At 36.0% G+C, this 17,050-nt stretch overlaps 1 protein-coding gene across 1 annotated transcript in view; it reads left to right on the top strand.

Annotated features, from left to right (window-relative positions):
• Positions 1 to 17,050, top strand: part of Su(Tpl) (Suppressor of Triplolethal) — a 236,481-nt gene that overhangs the window by 17,983 nt on the left and 201,448 nt on the right. The gene's annotated exons all lie outside the window — the stretch shown is intronic.

The raw sequence follows: 17,050 nt of genomic DNA, 5'->3' as shown, positions 1-17,050 counted from the left end.
CCAACATCCTAAAATAAATGTCACCATAGAAAAATAAAGTAACAATCCCCCCCCCCCTTTTTTTTTTTTTTTTAGATACACTAGTGACATGACTTATAATGGCTCATTCTTCTTCCATTGACAGAAAACCCACTCATGCAGGAAAGTATTTACAGAAACTATCACACCACCACCATCCTTTCCAACAGTATGGCATCCTCAAAACACTTTTCACTCAGCCAAGGATATTTGTTCAAATGACATAAGCCCTTGAAACTGATCTCAGAGACTTCTGCCACACTTTTTTAGCCAATGGCTATAGCACATATAAAATGAAATGGGAATGCTTTGCTTTGATCCTATATGTTGAGTGTAAGAGGGATGGAGGATCAAAGCATTCCTATTTCGTATGCTAAATGTACATCAGAAAAAAATAGCCAAAGTTCTTTGGAAATATGATCTCCGTGTCACTTTCAAACCTGTCATTCAACCTTCATATGTTCTCCTAAAGATCAACTGCATCCTCTTGAACATTCTGGAGTTTGTAAAGTTCCTCTTGCCTGCAGTTTGATCTACTTTAGACAGACTGATATATTAGTTAGTATCCTCTTTGAAAAACACAAAAATTACATCCACGATCATCTGTATGACAAGTCAAGATTGGCAGATGATGCTCTAGATCATCGGTTCCCAACCGGGGGTACGTGTTATTGACTTTAGACATTATTGACGCGTTATTAGTTCAGTTATTGACTGAGTATAAGTAAGTGTATTACATTAAGATAGGCACTGAACAAAAGTGTCAGTATTTAAAAACAAGGGGTACAATTTATAGAAATGGGTTTAAAAGGGGTATGCAAGTGGAAAAAGGTTGGGAACCACTGCTCTAGATACTTCATATAGGATAAGAAGGGGAGGAAACATCTATATTACACAGAAGGCGTAAGTCTGAGAGACTTCAGCATCAGCTATGACTCACTCTCCCATAAGAAGTATGGGTGCCTTAATTTGTCAAAGATCTGGAAGACATAATTTTAAAACTTGATTCCCTAGCTTCTCTAAATTAACTTATGATTGTCTGACCCATAGATTACACTATTGTAAAGACATTTCTGTTTTCAGTTACAACTGGAATTATTTTCCACAGTTACTTAACTCAGTGCTGTGTGCCTGTCACAGTTGCAATTGTGCTCTGATAATGTTTAGTAGAAAACCAGCAAAATATTAGTGAGTTTAATGAATTTTTTTTTTTTTCATCTCTTCCTTCAACACAATGCATCACTTATCCATCATCTACTGCCCATTATTAGTATATTTGTCTCTTAATTGCACACATTCTTTGGTTGATTTTGCCTGTATATGTGGGGGGTGGTGGTGGGGGAGAATGAAAAACTCAAGTTTTCAAGGGGATGAAAAACTTTGCTATCGTTATGTGCAATGGGCTAAACTTACCTTCAGTTGAATAAAAGCACATATAAAGATTTCTCTCATCACGATGAGAATTAAACTCCGTTCTTTTCCAGATCCCATTATTCTTCAAACCACACTACATTACAGAGCCATAAATAAGCTCTTTCCAGATTTGAACCCAGGACCTCTCACACCCTAAGTGACAGTGCTACATCTAAATCAATAATTCACTCATTTTCCTGTACCCCTATATGATCATCTCTTGGTTTGCAAGTAGCATAACATTTTTTTTATGGAGAACCTATCCATGAGAGGTTGGTCAACTTATACTACACTAATACCATGGATGGGCAATAAGGAAGTTATTCACATTTGATTTGAAAAGCTGTGGGTTGTATTTCTTGAGAAACATATGGTGGAAGACTGTTCCAGAGAGCAAAATTGGAAGGGATAAATGAAAAGGAGAAATTTGTTCTGTGTGTTTGGAGTTGAACTGTGACAGGGTGTTGGTTAGCTGCTGCATGTCTTTGGACAGATTTGCAAGAGGGTGGAGGAATTATTGATGCGAGTGCTGATGAACAGCAGCCATAGAAGCACAGGGTGACCAAAATTAAAATATTCCTGTTTTTGATCTTGTGAAGCACCACCCAGTGATCCAAATGGTGCAAAACTTTGCAGGAATACATTGTGTCATGCAGAAGCGATATCTGAAAAAAATCACCAAGATCAGGTGAATGAGGCAGCCATGCAGTAGAAAACACATGGTTGATAACTCTGGTTTCTCTGAAATGTTTTCTAAAAAACCTGTACAGATCAACTGAGGTGTGGAGGTGTCCCATTCTGCATTAAAATAACTGAATCCATGCACAGGTGCTGCTATAGCTGTGGCACAACAAAATTGTTTATCATATTGCAATAGGTCACAATATGGCATACTGAATGTTTATGTAGTAATTTTTCTGCATAAGATGGAAAAAAGCAACACAAGCATACATTACATATTTTTATTCACTTCCATTATGCATTCGTGGGCTGTTCAATGTGCTTCCCTTCCTGGTATATGCCACGGACTGCATCCTTTATACAGTGTATTCAATGGCAGAATGCAGCTGGTTGGGACTGATTTTGCACACATTCTGAGTTATGCTGTCTTTCAGTGCCAGCAAGTTATCAGAATGATCCTGATAAACCTTGTGTTTGAGAAATCCCCACTGCCAGAAGTCACGGGGGAAAGATCAAGTGAATGAGGCAGCCATGCAGTAGAAAACACATTGCTGATCACTCTGGCTTCTGTGAAATGTTCTCTAAAAAAAACCTCCTGTACAGATCAGCTGATGTATGGAGGATTGCAATAGGTCACAATACCTGACTGGCAAACATCCTCAAAGAATGTTCCAATGATAAATGAAGCTGTCAACCTGCACCAGACAGTAACTTGTTGGATTTCATGCGGGTTTTGTGTAGCCCAGGGGTTCTCAACCTTTTCCAGTGGCGTACCACTATATTTAATTCAAGATATTAGATGTACCAGTAAGGCAGTGGCTCACGTACCACCAGTGGTACGCATACCATAGGTTGAGAATCCCTGGTGTAGCCCATACCTAGCAATTGTGGATATTCACAGCTCTGTTCAGGCAAAAGTGAGCCTTATCTCCCCACAAAATCATCTACGGCCATGCAGCGTCCAACTCCACTCAAGCAAATAATGTTAACGTTAACGTCAGTTGACTTTCAAAATCCTTCAGGGTTTCATCTCCTGTGTCAGGATTAACTTAAGTGGGTATGCAGAATCTTAAGTAGAGTTTTCCAGACAGTTGTGTAAGACACATCCATTTGTCATGATACAGCACTTGCACTTCAGGAACCTATGCTGTTATTTATGGCCTACTCCACAACGACAGTAGCAACTTCATTTACTTGTTGTGAACTGATTGGTTTGCGACCTCTGCTAGGTCTAACTCCCAATCATTTCATTTCTTCAGAATGACTATTCATTCATTGCAGAGCACATAGAGATAGTGGACCTGTCAACATTTGTCATGATACAGCACTTGCACTTTAGGAACCAATGCTGTTGTTTATGGCCTACTCCACAACAGCGGTAGCAACTTCATTCACTTGTTGTGAACTGATTGGTTTGTGACCTCTGCTAGGTCTAACTCCCAATGATCCCATTTCTTCAGAATAATCATCGCAGAGCACATGGAGATAGTGGACCTGTCAACATTTGTTCATGCGACGAAATTCTTGGAGTGCAGCAACAGCATTCCAATTGTTTAGGTAGTGCAGCTTCATGAGCAAAGCACATTGGACAAGGTTAATGTCTTCACTGTGGATGGTATTAACAACCAAAATGAAGAGAAAAATCCTATGTTTATCTTTTTAAAATCCTCTCCTGGCTCCTGCCAAGTTTTGTGATATGCAAATTCCATGCATTTGGTGTAAAAAAAAAAAAAAAAAAAGTACTTCCAAATAAAATTAAGGAGTACTTTTTTCTTTCAAATACCGCATGGCGCATGATGTATTCCTGCAAAGTTTTGCAGCATTTGGATCACTGGATGGCAAACCACAAGGCCTTAAACAGGGATACTTTAATTATGATCACTCTCTGTTTATAGAAGATGCAGGCTGTGGAGACTGAATACCTGTGTGAAAGTGAGTGAGAAGTGTATTAGTGAAACTGAGGGTCTTCAATCAATCTGCTATTTTTCTGTATAAAATCCAGTATTTTCATGGAGCTCATGGCACCACCTCAGGTATGAGAGAAGTATATATAATGGTCAGGTAGATTTATTCTTTGTGTAAGGTTAAGAGATTTTTGGAGTGAAAGGAATGCCTCGAACAAAAGAGAAGGCCAATTTTTATTTTATTTTTTTTTAATTTTTATTTTTTAATTTTTTTTTTTTTATGTAGAGGAGGCAATATTTGTGATATGTTTGTTTGTGCCAAGAGAGATTAGAAATTAGAGTTAATCTGAGACGATGAATCTCATCTTGAATAGAGATTTGAGTATTGTGAAGGGTAAGAATGTAAGAACAGGGTTTGTTTTTGTGGGAAATATGCAGAGCTGTGTTTTGCTAGCATTGAAGTGATAATGTTATCCAAACCCCATTGATGAATACTTTGAAGATTGGAGAAGGTAGTAGAGGTTAGAGTTCTGAAGTTGTGATGATTTGTGCTTTGCTCTACACACCTGCAGGGTTTGTCAAATGAAAAGGAGTGCAATGTACTGGATTTGGCAGTCAGCAGGAGTAAATCACTTGTATAGAAGGAAGAGAGTGGATGAGACAAATCAAGCCTTGTAGGACCCCATCATTAGTTGTTAGGTAAAAGATAAGTAGATGTCTACCATCACTTGAAGTAAGTGTCCATCCAGAAAGTGAAAGGGGTATTAATGTATTAAAATGCTCTGGATTAGAGATGTAAAAATTTTTGCTTTTTATTTTTTTGGATAGTTTTCAGGTGTGTATGTATGCATAGCAATATACACACCTGAAAGAATGCTAGGGTAATTTGATATCATGTCATCTACGCATGAAGATACTTCGTGCGTAGACTATTTACTCATGATTAGGTGTAAATTATTAAAACAAGAATGCAATTTCTTGTCTAATATAATTTACTAGATTTTCATCTCTGAAATATACTGCTCAAAACAATTAGGGAAAATTTTGATTTTCTTATAAATTATAAAGTTTTAAAAATAATTTACAAATGTAACATTTATTTTAAAATATTCTTAATATACAACAGTAGAACATGCAACTGCATAACAAAATCATGTTAAGACTTCTCGAAACGTGTCTTAGCTGTATTAGCATGTGGGGGGGGTTACAAAAGAGTGGCTTGTTGCGCTCACTTCCACAGTGCATAATTATCACTTCAATTGTAAACTTGTCACCAACCACCCATTATTTTTTTAAAAATGGCAGAGCAACATGATATCCCAGAATTCATGGCTTGGAGAACCATTGGTTGATTAGAAGCTGGACAAATGCACCAAGTTGTCACTCAAGCGTGTCATGTATCTCAGATCGTAATTTCACGACTTTGAAATCGCTTTCTGGAGACGGGAAATGTTCGAAATCGTCTTCATGTCATAGGTTTATATGCTCGAAGACCAATGGTTTGCATTGCACTTGCTGCAAATCACAAAAGAGCCTGAAGAATTTGGGCACAGGAACACAGCAGTTGGACAAATGAAGATCGGGCACGTGTACTTTTTAGTGACGAGTCCAGGTTCAGTCTGCAACTGGATAACCGATGTATATTGATATGGCATGAGAGTGGAACAAGAAATAATCCACAGTTTGTTCGTGAAAGATCCCAACAACATCAAGATGGGAGTTTGATGGTATGGACTGGAATAAGTATAGGTGGCCATACTGATCTCTATTTTATCAGAAACAGTTTTCCTTAACAGCCCAAAGGTATCGCAATAAGATTTTGGAACATATGGTTAATCCATATGCTGCTGCAATTGACAAAGAATTCATTTTTATGGATGACAATGCTCATACACACCGTGCAAATTTGGTACAAGAGTGGCTTGAGGAAGAGGGTATTGATCAAATGGACTGGCCTCCCTGTTCATAGATTGTAATCCAATTGAACGTGCTTGGGATGCTTTAGGTGGGTGCATTTCTGCTCGACTGGTGCCACCATGATTGCTTTAAGAGCTCAAAATTGCTCTCACAGAAGAGTGGGGAAATATCGCACAAGAACTGTTTGATCATCTTATCCAGTCCATGCAATCAAGATGTAGTGCTGTTTTGGCTGTTAATGGAGACCATACACCCTATTAAAAATTAACAGAAGTGTTTTTGGCTATTCTTGTTAAAATTATTTCACAGGATATGATAGTACTACATGAAAAATTTACATCATTACTAACTTCCTATCTACAATTTTCCTCCAAATCAGTCTGTTACTTCTCAAAACTCCAACATTATCAGATCTTATATTTCTATCGTCTAAGGCACTTTGTACAGTATCAACCCACCTATATCTTGGTCTTCCTCTGGTCGTTTTCCTGCCAACCTGGCAGAGAACACTTATTTTACTAATCTTTCCTCTCCCATTCGGTTTAAGTGACCATACCACCTTAGATTAGCTCTGCTAATGCATTCCTTGATGCTTATAATGTCAAGTTCTTTCTTAATATCCTCGTTTTTAATATGATATTGCCACTGATGCCATCTGTTCACACCTCTAATCTTTCTCAGGACTCTCATATCTGCGGTCTTTGGTCAAATGTTTTACTTCTGACACAGCTCTCAGATCCATAAGTTAAAACTGGTTTGAACACTGTCTTGTATACAGCTAACTAATTTAGTGTTCAGACTAATTTCTCTCTTATTCCATATGAATTTATTCAATTGACTTCCTACCATACCAGCTTTGTTGATTCTGTTGTCTATTTCTATATTTAATTTACCATCTTCACTAAAAATAGTAGCTGAAATGTTTTACTTGTTCCACAGGTTCTCTGTTCCCAACGCATTTGACATTTTCAACAATTCTGCCTATTTCATTGTCTTTATCTTTTTATTGCTGACCTTAATACCATATCTATTACAACAGTTACTCAATTTAGTCAAGGAATCTTGCAGACTTGTAGCGGATTTATTTTGAAGTATGACATTGTCTGCATAAAGCAAAGAGTTGACATTAACATCTCCAATTTTAATATCATGTTTAATACCACTTTCCTTCATAATGTGATCCATATAGATAATGAATAATAGACGGGATAATGTATGTACATGTCTCACACCAAATTTCACATTAAACCATCTTCCTGTACTTCCTTCAATTCTAACTGCTGACTTACAACACAAATAAAGACTGAGTATTGCTTCATATAATGCCCCATTGACACCATATAACCGTAGCGTATTGAATAGCTTCTCTCTTGGCACCTTGTTGTATTCCTTTTTCAGATCGACAAAACTTAAATATAGATCTTTGTTATATTCCCATGCTTTCTCAACTATTTGTCGTAAAGTGAAGATCTGATACTGACAGCCTCTATTTGGCCTGAATCCAGCTTGTTCTTCACCAAGCTTTTCTTTCACAATTCTTCTCAACCGTTTCTCAAGTATACTTGCATAAATCTTTCCAGGAACACTCAGTACGGAAATACCTCTGTAATTCTCGCATTCAGTTTTAATTCCATTTTTATATGTGGGTACTATGAGAGCTCTACTCCAATCATTGGGAATTTGTCCTTCTATCCAGGCTTTCTGAAGTATGCAGTGCAGCCACTGTAAGACTTTTATACCACCATACTTAAGCATTTCTGGTCGAATATCACCTACTCCTGATGCCTTTCCACCACATTTCAAGCCTTTGAAGGTTTTTTCTACTTCAAGTATGGATATGCATTCCTGACTGTATGCCTGCTGAGTGTTTTTTACCACTGCCATCACTTTTTGTTTCATTTAGCAATTTTTCGAAGTAATTACTCCATACCTCAAGGATGTCTTTTTCTCCTGTTTTCTTGTCACCTTTATAATCTCTAACTCCTTTTACAGCACTCATTCCTCCATTTCTGAGCTTCTTCAACAACCTCCAGAATATCTTACCACCTTCTTGATATTTATTTTCTATGTTCTTACCAAAGTCTTCCTATGACTTTTGTTTAGCTAGTTTTACACAGTATTTAGCTTTCTTGCATTTGTCTCTGTATTCTCTAAGAGCACAAGCTGACTTATTTGCCAGGAACTTTTGATATGTTTTCTTCTTTTCCTTCACTGCCTCTTTAACTTCCTGTGTCCACCATGGAGTTCTGATTTTTCTATCCTTGCAGACAACCTCACCACATGCCTCTTTGGCTGAATCAGTGAATCTCCAAGGTTTGGTTGCTGTTCTCAAACTCTTTCATTTTTTCTTCAGTAATCTTTGTGTATTTTAATCCAGTTCACATCTGAAAGCTGCTCAACTTTTATTCTCTTTAAAACTTTCTTACATGTTATTCTTTTCAATATGAAATTCAATTTTATCCTGCTCAAGACTAAATAGTGATCACTTCCAATTTCAAATCCTTTGTACACTCTGGTGTCCTGCAACAGGGAGAAAACATCACTATCAACAATAACAGTCAATGAGACTTTTCTTATTCCTTGCCTCTTCTCTCCATGTGAATTTGTGCACATTTTTATGTTGGAACATTATGTTAGTAATAACCAGTCCATGTTTTGAGCAGAAATCCAACAGGCTTTTGCCATTATTATTAGCTTTGCTCTTTTCTCTAAATTTTCCCAAAATATTTTTGTATTCCTGACAATCATTTCTTACTCTGCTAACGCTAAAATGTATGATTTGTTAAATTTGTAATAAATATTGATTATTTAAACAATATCTCATCAATTACGCCCTATCCATAAGTAAGAAATATTTATTCATGTATAAAGTACCCAATAGTTATAATTATTTGCAGAAATTTATAATTATCTGATAGAAACTAAAATATCCCCTAATTGTTGTGAGCAGTGTATGATAAATTTTATATAATAATAAATACCAGCATCACTTCTGAAAGCTTCTTTCTTGACTTTATTTTTTAAAACATTTGTACACCTTTTTCATTTTGATATAGAAACTAATCCCCTATATACTCTTTCTTGTATCCTAACTTTCTCAATTTTGGAAAATTATATTAACCAATACTTACCATTCAATGTGTGCTATAATTGTAATTAAATATTGTTTATAATTTTAAAAAAATTAACTTCCAATTTATTGTAATTTATTTTGAATATCTATTAATGCAAATTGAGCTATTCTCCTGCAGCCGATATTGCACATAATTTCACATGCTTTTAATTAAATTGTTCTTTTTTGAGTTTTCCTATAACTGTATTGAAAATGGCTATGAAACTCAGCCGAAAAATTTTACAATAAAAATATTAAATGTAAGTGTTTCTGGTATTAATATTTTATATCTTCCGCTTACATCTCGATTTTCAGACGAACCTGTCCCAAGTGAATAACAGATGATTATTATTGGAACAAAGGCCTTCTTCCCCCTCCATTTCACCTAAAAGTCCAATATTCAGTAAATAGGATTGTTCTAGTATTAGAATTTAATAGCTTCAGTACCCACTTGGCATGTACTGCTCCACTCAACAGCAGAACAAAGAATATCAGTGAATCCAAAGTCAAATCATCCTTAAGTTTACCAGTTTGTGGTTTCTGAATTCTGATTGGCTGTTCATTGTCAAATGAACAGTGCCAGTGATGTCCCATGATGCTGTGGCAACTCAGAAAACCATTGAACACTATTTAGATTAGAATCAGTATGAAAATATATTTAGAGGGGAAAAAAAAAATCTGTAATACTTCTTTCTCAACTTTCCAATTTTTATTATCCACTATTTCTTGTTCAAATTCTACATGTTCCATAAGCATGATTAATAATTATCTCAGGGTAAGAATGAGTGCTCTCTGAAGATAAAATGGTATGTGCATATGCTATCCTCTTATTAGTTGTATTCCATTACAACGAAATCAGTGATAATCAACAAAGCAGGCATTTGTAATGACCAGCATTCCCTAAGTAAGGATAAACATACAAAAAATGTAAGGGTAAACATACAAAAAACTATTTACAACATACATAAACAAAACTGACGATTAAACTGAAATCGATATTTTTACTTAACTAAAAATTCACGCTTATCACGGATGAGCAGACAAGTGCATTTTTCAAGCCTTATGTTGAGAGCATTCTTCTCCAACTCCTACACTGAAGATTCAAGGCAAGTATCTCCCACTTTACCAGTAACTTCTCATTGCATGCCTCTTATCTTCCAAAAGACCGACTGCGGAAGAATTCCTATAGATTGGATACCAACTAATATTTGGTTCTGCTGGTATACTTCTCTCCTACCCCTCCCTCCCTTCCAAATGCTTAAACTTGTGCTTCAGAACCTGTGTCTATCCTGTATCATCGTTACAATATTTCATACTCATCTGGCATCTACTGTTATAATATAACTCTTAAGAGGTAAGATTCAACTATGAAAGGCAAGAGAAGTATTGAAGATGTCTTGGTTGTTAATGCCCCATTGAAGGATGATAGGGAGATCAGATCACTGTTTAGGATACTTGAAGCTTGAGGTGTTTGTGAAATGCAGTGTCTGCTATGTAAGAGGAGAATGCTGCAATCACCAGAACTGTGAATGGGGTTTTATATTGGTGAGAGCAACTCATTGACATATTGGGTGATCAAAATTAAAGTATCTCTGTTTAAGACATTGTGAAGTGCCAGCCAGTGATCCAAATGGTGTGAACCTCTGCAGGAATAAATTGTGCATCATGAGGAAGCGATATCTGAGGGGAAGAAAGCATTGTAGTCATTTTTCAGTGTTGCAAGAAGGAGAAAAGCACACAAGCATAAATAACATTTTTATTCACTTTATTATGCATTCATGAGCTGTACTGCTCTTACCAGTATGCCACAAACTGTATCCTTTGCACAGTGTGTTCAGCAGCAGAACGCAACTGTTACACCTGATATCTTAAGAATGTAGAATTCTCAGCTATCATGGTGTAACATGAAGAGAAATAAATTAAAAACCCTGCATAAAAGCTAATAGCTAATTTAAATGAATTATTTAAAAGAAAAGGAAATATTCTTGCATCCAATAAAATATAAAGGTGTTTGGTTGAACTAACTAACAAAAAGAAAGAATATGTTAATGTTGTAATATGATATAAAAGAGAAAATTTAACTAAATAAGACAGAAAAGGATTATTCATAAAAGATGGTATGTGAGAGGCTAGAGATTAAAATATTAAGTAAATTCATAGAGAAAATTTGAAAGGGGATTAAGTTAGAGGCTAGCACAAGAAAAACAACAGAAAATCGCTTAGGGCCGATTCCCGGATTGATACATCGTTTGGATCGCCGACCAAAGGACGTTTGGCAGAAAAATGCCACCCTAATTGGTCAGTGAAGTAAAATCAAGAAGGGGCAGAGAAAAGAAGTTAAAAAAGGTGCTGTTAGGAGAGCAGGTATAAAAGGGTTGGAACCCCCCCCTCCCCACACACACACAGGGCTTTTTGGTTTTTGTTTTGGTTCTGTTCCCGAGGAGTTCTCTACGAGCTCCATGGCATAAGTTTCACGCGGTTTTCCTGAGTGGAGACTGGGGTTATATCTCCGTCGTCACAACATGGAAACAAAAGTGAGCGGGATTTCGATTCCAGATTTCCTATGTAAGAAGCGAAGAATGCCATAGAGTCAAAGAAAAGGAAACATATTCTTTGTGTTTCAACTTCGGTGACAATCACGAGAAAGGGAAAGCTGTAAAGATATCGATATCCACGTCGCGAGTTGTACAGCCGTTATATAGATGATTCAAAGTGTGTCCTAAGTTACGAGAGGTTAAGACCGCGTAAGCAAAGTTCAATTCCAAAAGGAACGTAGGGGAAACAGATTATCGGAGAGGTTATACCAAGCTAGTTCAATCAGAAAAAGGTAAAGGCCCATACGAAAAACTTAAGAAAGAAAGGTACTGTAAAATATATCTAATGTTAACTAAAATTTGTCTGTAATAGGTATCATTATTCTAATACGGAACTGTTGAAGTGACCAAGGAAAATTTATACTAGGATTTTAGTATCTGACAGAATATATTAAAAGTAAGCTAGCTAGTGTTAATGTTATATGAATAATTAAGTGTCCTGAGAATTTTGCATGTCTATTGTAATGTATAGGAAAGTTAAAATGTCATAGTTGTGTGTTAGTGCAGTAAAAGGTTTAGTTAATCTACTTAAGTTTGAATAGTTAAATAGTGTGAATTAATCTTATATGTCCATGTCACATGAAGTTATGTGTTGAATTGTTATGGCGGCATGATCGTAATACCCACTATTGGATCATAGCCTAATTACTTGTGATAAGCTAATGTTAGTTTGTAAATATTTAGTATAGCATTGAATTGAGTAATAACTAAAATTTGAATTGTATCATGTTAAGGAATTTAATAAACCTTTGTTCAATGATAAAACAGTTGTCTGAAATTGCTGTCCAATGCACCACTTGAAAAATACGAACCTAATCACGTGGGAAATTAATGTGTTATGAAACGAGATAAAGTGTCACGACTGCAACATAGTTACACTTTCAGACATATTTGAGTTCTTTCTCCTTGTTTTTGTATATAATATCTCAAACTAAATATCCCAAAAGGCTCAGTATAAATACAAATATTAGGGGTACTAAGGGGAGAAATAACTTAAGTATTAGTAAAAAATTTTGGTGATATCTCGAGCATAGATAATAGAAGAACATAGATAAGAGGAAATTACTAGATAGAATAAAAATCATAAAATGGGACACAACACAACCAGTCAGGACTGATGTTGCACACATTTAGTGTTATGCTGTCTTTCAGTGCTGGCAAGTTATCAGGATAATCCCAGTAAACCTTGTCTTTGAGAAATCTCCATAGCCAGAAGTCACAGGTGTCAAATCAGGTGAACGAGGCAGCCATTCAATATGGGAAATGCATGGCTGATCACTCTGGCTTCCATGACATGTTCTCGAAGAATTTCCTGTATAGATTGACCAATGTGGGTGTTTTGATTGGGGTGTCGTATCCTGCATATTCTGACTGCATCCATGCACAGGTGCATGGATGCTAAACAACCTTAGCAATATGTCCTCTAAACTTTAACTTTCTGTCTACACCACCCCTAAATCTCTAGCTTCATCTGTTTCCTGGAGTACAGTGCCATCAATGTGATAAACAGCTTGTAATCTATTTTTCCCAAAGTGCATAACTTTACATTTCTCAATATTAAACTGACACTCATTAACTTTTGCCCATACTGACAGTCTATTTAACTCGTCCTGCATGCTCTCCACATCACCTTGATTAACTATTACTCTACCTAATTTCGCATCATCAGCAAACAACTGAATATTTCCTTTCAGGTTATTTCCTATATCATTTATGTACAATTTAAACAGCAATGGTTCGAGCACTGAACCTTGTAGCACACCACTAGTCACCTGTTTTCACCTCGATTCTGTCCCTCCATATACCACTTTTTGATATCTATCCAGCAGCCACCCTCTTATTTGCTTAACCAATGTCATATTTTTCAATATTTTGCATATAACAGTGTTCCATGTGGTGCTCTGTCAAATTCCTTTTTCAAAATCATCGTATAGCCATTTCCTTTATCCGACTCAGCTGTTACTCTATTATAAAAAAAGTTAGTAAATTACTAAGGCATCACGACCCTTTACAAATCCACGTTGCCCCTCATACAGTATCATATTTTTATCCACCCATTCTTGAATTCTCTTTTTTGGCCAATTTTTCGAGCACTTTTATGACCACTCCTAAGATACTGATTGGACTATAATTTGCTACTGCAGTCTTAAAACCTCCCTTATGAAAGGGAATTAATTTGCCCTCCTTCTACTCTCTCTTGGAACTCTGTCAGAGCTGAGACAAATCAAAGAGCCTAGTCAGAAGCATTGCCAGTTTCCTTGCACATTATTGCAAAACCTGAGCTGATACCATCTAATCCCACAACTGTATTTACATTGAGATTCTGCAATATCGTAATTCATCCACCTCTGTTTCCACAAGTGTCTCTCACATAGGTTAAAGCAGTATCCTCACTAGCTTGCAAAGTGGTCATTCAGTAACTCAACTATTTTATCTGCTTCCATCTCCTCTCGACCATCATCACCGAAAGAACTCTTTAGGATTTCCTTTGGCCTGCATGGCTAAATTCTTCTGATAATCTGATTTTGCCTTTCTTGACTGAACCTTGTATTGTTCATGAGCTTGCTGTCACCTTTCTCTTTATATACCTTCCACAGCATTTTCTTTTTCTGCAGCCCGTGCTTAGTGATATTATTCATCCATCTAACTCCTACCCGATTAACCCTCACACACACACACACACACACACACACACACACACACACACACACACACACACACACACACACACACACACACACACACACACGGTGTGCCCATTAAGTAATGAGATTGATTTTTTACAGGGCAGCCCTTTGAATAAAAGTAACAAACGTGTTTATAGTTTTGACTGCTAGAGTGTGTTGTAATCACAGGTGCAACTTTTGAGTCTGGTGACGCAGCAGTTTTTGTGTGGCAGCTGTTGAAGTAAGAGTGGGGCATGTCAGAAGTTGCATCATGATCAAAGAGCTATAATAAAATTTTACTGTAAATTAGAAAAAACTGTTACAAAAAGTGCACCAAGACCTGAAAAAAAAAAGTTTACAGCGATGACTGTCTGAGCCATGCACAGGTGTTCTGTTGGTTGTCAGCATAGGGGGAGACATCCCTGGAGGATGAATCATGTTGTGGATGGCCAAGGTGGCCAGAACAAATTCATGGTGGAATTATCCACCACAAATTTGTTCCTGAGGACACCACAGTGAATGGTCAGTATTATTTAGGAGTAATGTGACGTCTGTATGCTTACATGCTATATGTCAGGAAAGAACTGCTCCACAACAACTGGTTTTCATTTGCACGACAACGTGCACTGCATGAGGATAGGTTGAAGTTGTGCAAGTTACAAAGTTTAGTTGATAGGTAAAAAGAGGGGAACATGATATAAACTTATAAGACATTAAAGAGGTTTTATGATATTGAATGCAAAGAAAAATTTTTAATATATGACAAATAGAGAACTAGAAGTCATTTGCATGGAGAGTGGTGAATAAGTGAAATGAATTGCCAGAATTGGTTGTGATTGCTCTGATATTGAATGAGTTTGAGGAGAGGTATGATAGGTTTTTTGTTTGTGAACATTAGTGTGGGCATCCCATGATGAGTTTCTAGACTCCATGAAGTAATTTTGATCTAGTGTTATCCATTTTTCACAGTAGGATGGATGTTTAAATGCTATGTGCTTGTCCAACCAGTTGAAATAAATAATGGACCAACAAAGCTAGTGTAGCGGGAAGTCAGTTGAATTAATTTATATGGAATAAAAGAGAAATCAGCCTGAATCACCTAAAGCTAAACTGTATACAAGACAGCATTAATTTAAAATCAATTTTAACATGTGGGTCTAAAACTGATCTAGAAAATAAGTAATAAAATAAACAAGACTGGCAATAGTAGATATGAGAGTTCTAAGGAAAATTAAGGGACTGAACATCATCAATTTCCTGATATATACCCTCAAGGGATGCTCAGACTACTGTGACACCACTCAGTTCATTAATTAGATTAATATTAGATCAAAAATTAATCTAATGTTAATTGGATTATTAATAATCTAATTGATATTAGATTAATTATAAGTAATATAATTAATGTTAGATCATTAATGATCTAATATTAATTAGATTATTAATAATTAATAAGCTTACATTATTAATAATCTCCTATTGACAATTTTCCACCAATTTAGCCTATTACTTGTCAGCATTTCAATATTGTCATATCTAACATTTCATTCTTCTAAGTCACTTCTGACTGAATCAATCTACCTATACCTTGGTCTTTTTCCTGCTATCTTGGTATCAAACACCTGTTTTGCTAACCTTTCCTCTCCCATTCTATTTAAGTGACCTTAGATTAGTCCAACTCACACATTCTTGAGTGCAAACAATGCTGAGTTACTTCTAATGTCTTCAGCAATATGATTCTGCCATTGATGCCAATCTGTTCAGACTCCTAATTTTCCTAAGAACTTATATCCGTGGTCTCTAACCCAACTCTCAGATCGATAACTCACAACAGGTTTGAATGTTGTCTTAGTATACTGCTAGTTTAGTGTTTTGGCTAATTTCTTTCTTAATCCATATAAATTTGTATGGAAAGCTAATCTGAGATAGTATTAACTTTTTTTAAAATTATCATTGTACTAAAATGATAACCAGCCTATGAATCCACCAGGTTAGGATGCTTGATAGGCTCATAGATTAGATAATATATCCCTAATTTGTGGTACTTTTCATGCCACTTTAGGTCTCTAATAAAGCAGGGTGAGCAATGAAAAGCATCTGCTGCTTAATGACCTTTCATGCTACACCATGGATGCTTATGAAAGCAGCATTTAAACATTGAGATGAAAATTTAGAAAAAAAAACGATGTTTTAAGCAAAGCTGGAAAAGAAAAGGTTGGAAAATGGTAGAAAGAAGATCTGGGTGTGAGAGTTGTGTGGTGAAGTAGACAGAACTGGTTACAGAACCAAAAATGAGTTATATGCATCACTTGCATATTCTTTGCTTAAAAATCATTAAAAATGTCTCTGCATATCTTTAAATATCTGGAGACAAAAAAAAATGCTATGTAGTGTTGTAGATAAGTTAAGATGAATTTATCACTTAATTCCTAGTAGATTTTAAGTGACTGGATTTGGCAAACACTGTCTTTTCTGTAAAGTAGATACATGAATATGGAATAGATCTGTACAAATTATAGCTTAATCCTACTTATCCTTGTGCAGTTTTTGTTTATTGCCTAAATATATTTATAATGATTTCAATATTTATTTACCCCGTAGGACATTCTCTTGTGTTTGCATGTGGGTGGGGGAGAATATCCATACTTTTAATTTTCATTAACTCATGATAGTATTTTTTATTTACTGAAGTTACTTATGTCATAGCAAACACAGTGATGTTTCCATATAACCATTAATATAAAA

This window comes from Typopeltis vanoorti, chromosome 6 (genome assembly GCF_054136105.1).
Source record: "Typopeltis vanoorti isolate ZY-2024b chromosome 6, IOZ_Tvanoo_1.0, whole genome shotgun sequence".
Classification (NCBI taxonomy): Eukaryota; Metazoa; Arthropoda; class Arachnida; order Uropygi; family Thelyphonidae; genus Typopeltis; species Typopeltis vanoorti.
The sequence above is the reverse complement of the archived record's forward strand: the minus strand, read 5'-3'. Positions and strand labels throughout refer to the sequence as shown.